Source organism: Cibotium barometz, chromosome 53, assembly GCF_041138505.1.
Source record: "Cibotium barometz isolate CiBa-2024 chromosome 53, ASM4113850v1, whole genome shotgun sequence".
Taxonomy (NCBI): domain Eukaryota; kingdom Viridiplantae; phylum Streptophyta; class Polypodiopsida; order Cyatheales; family Cibotiaceae; genus Cibotium; species Cibotium barometz.
In genome coordinates, this window is record NC_141098.1 from 23,903,249 (window position 1) to 23,909,236 (window position 5,988).

General features: G+C 44.2%; 1 pseudogene; it reads left to right on the forward strand.

Annotated features, from left to right (window-relative positions):
- Window positions 1-782: 782 nt before the first annotated feature.
- On the forward strand, window positions 783-2,742 carry LOC147608433 (uncharacterized; annotated as a pseudogene).
- Window positions 2,743-5,988: the final 3,246 nt, after the last annotated feature.

Below are 5,988 nucleotides of genomic sequence, written 5' to 3' on the forward strand. Positions count from 1 at the left end.
TTCTTAGGTCTCGTTTTGTGTGCATATGCTCTACGTGAGTCACAGGTCTTTTGTTTGCCTTCCGGATTGGCAGACATTTTGAGCTTTGTTGCTCGCATGTATGTGACTTTGGATATATGCCCATGAGCTTGAGTTACGCTGAGAGACAGGTACTGCGGTTTGGACACAGATTTGCAGAGGTTTATGCATGTATATTGAGTGTGGTTTGGATGCTCATGGTCTTGAGCTTACACGCCGTACTGGTTATTGGGTTTATAGCCGTTTTGCTGCCAGAACTCTGGCAAAATTTTTCCAGGAGTTTTATACGCATTGGTTGATGCGATCGAGGTTACGATTGCGATAGCACTTAGGGTTTACGTGCGGTGTTCTCTGCAGGTGGGAGATTAGTACGTGTATGCATCGATACCGCATAGCATGAGCTTGGCGATTAGCTTACGGGATTGCAGTGTTGTGATAGAGCAGGTACAACAGCTCATGTATTGACACTATGCGCATTGGTTGATGTGATCCAGGTTGTGATTGCGATAGCACTTAGGGTTTATGTGCGGTGTTCTCTGCAGGTGGGAGATTAGTGCGTGTATGCATCGATACCGCACAGCATGAGCTTGGTGATTAGCTTACGGAATTGCAGTGTTGTGATAGAGCAGGTACAACAGCTCATGTATTCACACTATGGGAGCTTTACGCTCATTGACAGAGATTATCTCACGATTTTGCCTGCTAGTTGCTACGTTGTTCTCATGGCAGAGACAGGTGATCGATTAGATTGTGACCTCTCATAGATGCGCATGTTTGATGGGTCAGACTTTGCGGCATGGCGAGAGTGTATGCTTTGATGCATTGACACAGCGAGGGTTGCATGGACCATTGAGTGGTGATGCAAGTAGACCTTCTAGTATGTCTGACGACGATCAGTGGCAGGAGCTAGATAAGCTGGCATTATCTACGATCCGCTTGTTCCTTGTGGAGTCTATTTTTGCTCTTGTTATGCATGAGATGACTACGAGAGCATTGTGGCAGAGATTACATGAGATGTATGATGGATCTGAGTCATCCAGGACTCATGTGAGACAGAGGCATTCACGTATACGTCGACAGGTTACATGTTGGCATTGTGGTCATTCAGGGCACATTCGATGGCGTTGTTTTTGTCGTATGCGATATTCTCGGAGATGCAGTTAGCTCAGTTGATTTGACAGTTGAGGGAGCAGATGCAGTGTCTGAGTACACGAGTGACGGCGATGTCACATTTGCTTCATGTTATGCACTAGATGCTATTATGCATGAGGATCGTGCACTTCCTTCACAGTGGTGGTTGCTAGATGCGGATGCTACGTTTCATGTCACGTCATGTCGTGAGTGGTTTTGTAGCTATTCTAGCGGAATGCTTGGCAGTGTGCACTTGTCTGATGGTTCAGTGCATGACATAGTTGGTGCAGGAGACGTGAGACTGTCATTGTCGAGTGGTGCATCATATTTGCTGACATGTGCGATATGTACCAGACTTGAGTTGGTCAGCTCAAAGATTGTGGGATGCCGGATTTTGCTTCGAGAGCGATCTTTTACGATGCAATTGGGTTCGCTGGTCATTGCGAGGAGAGGTGCCAGGGTTGGCATGCTTTACCCTATGCACGTGGATCAGGTACGAGACGGCATAGTCTGGATTGCATTACTGACATGTGAGGAGCGAAAGACGAGATGTGTCTCATTTGCGAGTACGCTTCAGTATGCTCAGAAGACAAAGCATGTAGCTGTGCAGGACATGTAGTAGACTCTGTGGAGACAGAGGTAGAGTAGGCTAGCTTTAGTGAGTCACAGCAGGATGAGACGTCAGACATGGATGCTGAGACATTAGCTGTGATTTAGTCATTTCTTGAGATGCTCGAGGTTGAGCATGATGCTATGCAGGATATATCTGCAGGTGCAGAGGTAGAGCGGGATTGCTCTAGTGAGACACAGCAGTTGTCAGAGTTTGTGCATACAGAGGTAGAGCGGGTCTGCTCCCTACAAACACAGATTGACAGGATTGACTTGACTGCTAGTATAGATGTTGATGCGACATCTGTGACAGTCTGACTTTGATATGCGTATGCTAGAGGCTGATATGGTTATCTCGGGACATGTGGATCCAGTTGTCCTGGTGGATGTCAGGGAGGTGACGACCATCCCAGAGTCAGCTATTATGCAGTCATTCTTCACTATGTTTGACAGTGAGCATGAGGATTTTGTTGTGCAGGATTCGTCTTTGACTAGACACCTAGAGCAGCAGGCTTGCTCTGAGGTTGCACAGTAGGATTATGCATCTTTTGTAGACACTCAGGAGATGCATGGGGTTGACATGCCTAGTCAACCAGAGATGCCTATTGCCAGGGACATTCATGTTGATGCATGTTCAGTATGGCTAGCAGGTTTAGCTAGTGTTGCATCAGCATTTGGTGGTCTCATGTACAAGATGTTGATCTCGAGACCGGATTTAGCAGCTTCAATGGGAGAATTTGCTATCAATCTTTCGGTGTGACTGATACTGGCATAGCGCATGGGGGAGTTATGCAGGTATTGTATACATACTTGCAGGATGTGTGCGGTATGTCTAGTGGTGTATGGACTTACACGAGAGCAGGACAGCCGGATGCACACTATCATAGACCATCTGTGGGCATTGTGTGTGTGGTTCTCACTCATCAGTCTTGTACATTAGTCATTAGACTAGGTGCTCTTATTCAGAGGCACATTCGCCTCTGAGTGGGAGGTTGTTGGGGTCAGAAGCGCATTGCCTTTGCTCGACCGCCCATGCCTTGGGCGGGCGCCCACTAATGATTGTACCTTATACATATATATACTATAGTGTGTATAGGGGGTTGCCACTTTGAGGTCTCCCCACCCACATTCTGTGTGTTCCTCTTCTCCTTCATCTCCTCTCTCGCATAGCACAGCATCCGCGCACACCCCGAGGTCCCTTCACATCCTCCATACCTCCCTTACGTTGGAAGGTTGTGGAAGGTCCATAATTGCTTGTACCTTCTTAGGGTCCATCTCTATGCCTTCCTCCAAGATAACATGTGCCAAAAGAACCACCTTCTTTTGTGCCAAGCGGCATTTTCGAGGATTGAGACAACCCTTTGCATCATTAACACTTTGCAAAGCCATCCTTAACTTTTCCAAGTGATCCACACGGCTTGAATAAATGAAAAAATAATCCAAAAAGACTCTTATAAACTTTCCCAAGTAAGGTGAAAATACTTGACTCATGAATCGTTAAAAGTTGCAGGTGCATTGGTTAAGCCAAATGGCATCACCCTATAGGCATACACTCCCTAGGGGGTAACAAATGAGGTCTTCCTTTGATCTTCCTCACAAATCCGGATTTTAAAGTATCCAGAGTATCCATCACACATTGAATACAATTCATGGCTTGCAACTTGGTCCAAGATCTCATCTTGAAAGGGTAGAGGAAAATAATCCCTCTTTGTACATGCATTTAAAGGGAGAAAATCCACACAAATATGCCATTTTCCACCCTTCTTGGGAGTGACCACCACTAGTGAAATCCACTCTATATTTTCTACTGGAAAAATAAAACCAGCTTGAAGTAAGCTAGTTACCTCCTTCTTGAACACCTCTTCTTGCACCACTCCTAATCGCCTTAGCCGTTGCACCAATGGCTTGCTTTGGGGTTTTAGATCAAATTTGTTCTCTATAAAGGTAACTTGACATACCTATGAGTAGATGTTTGCAAAACGGTTAGGAAAACCATCCAACATTTTCAAGTAATTCTACCTCTCAGTACCTGTTATGGACTCATCAAGAAGAAGCTCATTTTGCTGGCGAAGATTGGTGAGTTCCTCTTTCTCGGGCATGATTGAAGAAGCTTCTTCCACCAAGGTTTCTCTTTCTCGGGCATGATTGAAGAAGCTTCTTCCACCAAGGTTCCCTTCCTTCAGTGTCCCCCCAAAGAAAAGGCAAAACACAACTCCTTCCACCTCTCCTTTTGAGATGGATGCCTCAGAGCTGCCACTTGTCTCCTCATCATTGGATGACTCTGACTCTGATCTCTCATAAGTTGAAGATTCATCTCTTACTACTTTCTTGTGGCAACTCTTGATGTTGTAGCGGACCTTCTTATTCTCTCCTTGAAGAATGAGATCACCTATCTCCCACTTCTGAACTGCCCTCACATGGTGAAACCATGGCCTTCACAAGATCAATGGTGGGTAAGTCCTAGCATCTAGCTTTGTAGGAATAACCTGAAAAGTTGTAGGCACATAGATACCATATACAGCCACCACTGCCAGATTCTTTACCACTCCTAGCATTTTCACCCTAGTATTATCAGCAAGTTTGATACGATGATAGGGAGAGTTAACAGAAGACAACTTCAAATCAACATCATTCATTGTTTTTTCACTCATGACAAATGTATGCATTAGAAATTGTTTGCCCATCAATGATGATATCAACAGGAACATTATCCCCTATATCTATGTCTACATTTTGAGCCATAGGGATCCCATTATCCTTCTTCTTATTTTTCTTGGACTCTCTTGTGTTGGCTAACTTACACCCCATTCCTTCCTAACTTTTGGAGAGAGTTCCAAAAGTTGCCCAAATGTGATTTATGCAGTTTTCTCCGTAAGGTCCGTTAAAAGGTCATAACTAAGAGATCCTTGTCCAAGAGGAAAATCCGACTGTCTAATTTTCCTCCTAGATAATTTTTTCTTCTTCTTTTGTTTCTCCTCTTTCTCTTCTTCTTCTTCTTCTTCTTCAACACTCCTAGTTCTACGATTCCTTCTTGCCATCAATGGCATCAAGGTTTCTTCTTCTTCTTCTTTTGAACATATTTCTTCCAAAAGTGCTACACTTTTATCCTCTCTTTTCCTTAATTTTGGACATTCAGGATGATAGTGTCCCTTTTCTTGACATTCATACCACGTAACATTACTTTTATCCCTAGGCTTATCCTCAATACGTGGAGCTTTAGGCGGCCTTGCATTGACTAAGTGCAACTTCAAATCAGCAAATTCTGCCATAAGTTTTGCAATATTGTGATCCAGTGTGACGAAGTTGGTATCTGAGATGTTGAGGCTACCTCTACCCGAGGTAGTGGAGTTGGCACACTTGCAGAAGGTTAGAACGCGGCCTCAATTTGAAGGGAAGCCTCCTTTTTAAACACAATGTGAAGCGCCTCTTTGAAATTACTAGGATTCTTGCTAAGAACTTTTCCCCGCAAGCCAGGATATCGAAAGCTATGACAAACTTGCTCATTTTAAGGTTCTCCATTGCCAAAGAACTTTTAGAGTCCCCTGTAGAAGATGATGAAGAAGAAGCAACAACACATAAAGCATCCGGTTGATACTTAATGAACAAGGCCTCATACCTTACTGAGAAGGAAAAACTTACGCTTCTTCCTTTTGGGAAATCTGATCCAGTTGCAATAGTAAAGCATTTGGCAACTCCACTATCCCAAATATCTCCTTCATTGCCCCAATCAAGTTGTCCCAATCACTATTGGTATCTTCTCGCAAATCCTCATGCCAAGTTAAGGACATGCCCTCCGAGAAGTCTGGAATAATTTCAGACCGCTCCTTCGTAGACCAACCCGTCTAGCGGCATGCTCGATTGAACTCTCGGAGATAACTCCTCGGGTCTTCTCCTTCCGATCCACGGAACATTGGAATGTTGAACATCTTGCACCGAAAGGTGACTAAAAGCCAAAAAATAATTCTTTCAAAGATGATCTTCCCTTCTTCAAATCAAGCAGGATCGTGAGGTTTTGATAGAAGGAGTCTAATTAAAGCCTGCTCGCTGTCTCCATGAAAAGATGTGATACAAATTTGGGGATTTAACTTTGGTCACGTCTCAAACCCAAAGGTTAAAGAAGGGGAGGTGGTCTCGGTGTGTCAAAGAAAGCAACAGGAACAAAATCTCACCCTATATCTCCCTAGATCAAAACAAATACATAGACATTGAAGGTGAGATTGTAGTCCAAAA